The following is a 1,122-nucleotide window of genomic DNA, read 5'->3' as shown; positions in this document are numbered from 1 at the left end:
GCCCGGCCCGGCCCGCGGCCCCTTTGTGAGACCCGGGCCCGCCGCCGCCGCGCCGCTCTGTTTACCAGCGAGCGGCGCCGCGCTCTGCGCCTGCGCGCGCGGCGCCTCCCGGGAGCTGTAGTCCCGGCGTGGCGGTGACGCGCGGCGCGGGGCGCCCTCTGCACTACAACTCCCGGCGGCGCCCGCGCGCCTGTGAGGGCGGAGAGGGCGGGGCGGGGCGGCGAAAGGCGAGTGTGGCAGGCGGCGCGCCGGAGGACTACGCCTCCCGGCAGCCCCCGCGCCCGCCGCGCTTACATAACGGGGCCACGCCCCTACCGCGCCCCCTCCCTCCGCTTTGTGCTGGGCCCCGCCTCCGGGGAGCCGCCCGGTCCCGCCCCACCGCCGTGGCCGAGCTCGGGGCTCCTTCCTGTCCGGCCGGGGCTCTGCCCGCTTCATCCTCGCGCCCCGGCCGCCCGGGCGGCGCGCCAGGGTTCGCATCCAGGTTCCGGGGCTGCGGCCTCGCTGCTCCATACAGCGACTGGGCTTGGCCGAACCCCGGACACTGTATAATGCAGGACTTGAGGCTTCCCTAGAGCCGTGTTCCGCCTCCGAGCACCGCTCCCAGCGCGGCCGCTCGGCTCGGGCTCTGCCCGGCTCCACCGGGTAGGTCCCCATGGAGCCGGCGCGGGCGGCGCGGGGCTGCGGCGAGGGCCGCCCCCCGGCGCAGGTTCCGGGGCGCCGCCGCCCCGCGCCCTGTATAAGCAGCGCAGTTTTGCGGCGAGCCGGCGGGGCCCGGGAACCTGAATACGCTGCGCTGCTTTGCAGGCGGCCTGCGGGCGGCGGGGTCATGCGTGGGCGGGGCGGCGGCGGCCCGGGACCCTGAATACATCGCTCTGTTATGCAGGGGACCTTAGGGCGGAGGAGGCGCCTGCGCCATCGGGGCGGCAGCGGCTGCTGCCCCGGACCCTGAATATGCCGCTCAGTTTTGCAGGCAGCCTGTGGGCGGAGGTGGCGCTGTGCGCGGTCGGGGCGGCAGCTGCCGTGGTGGCCCAGGACCCTGAATAAACAGCGCATTTTTGCAGGCGGCCTATGGGAGGAGACGTCATGGTGCGCAGTCGGGGCGGCAGCGGCGGCAGCCCGGGA

Source organism: Nothoprocta perdicaria, unplaced genomic scaffold (genome assembly GCF_003342845.1).
Source record: "Nothoprocta perdicaria isolate Ctin4 unplaced genomic scaffold, notPer1 scaffold_270, whole genome shotgun sequence".
NCBI classification, from domain to species: Eukaryota; Metazoa; Chordata; class Aves; order Tinamiformes; family Tinamidae; genus Nothoprocta; species Nothoprocta perdicaria.
Note: the sequence above shows the minus strand (reverse complement) of the source record.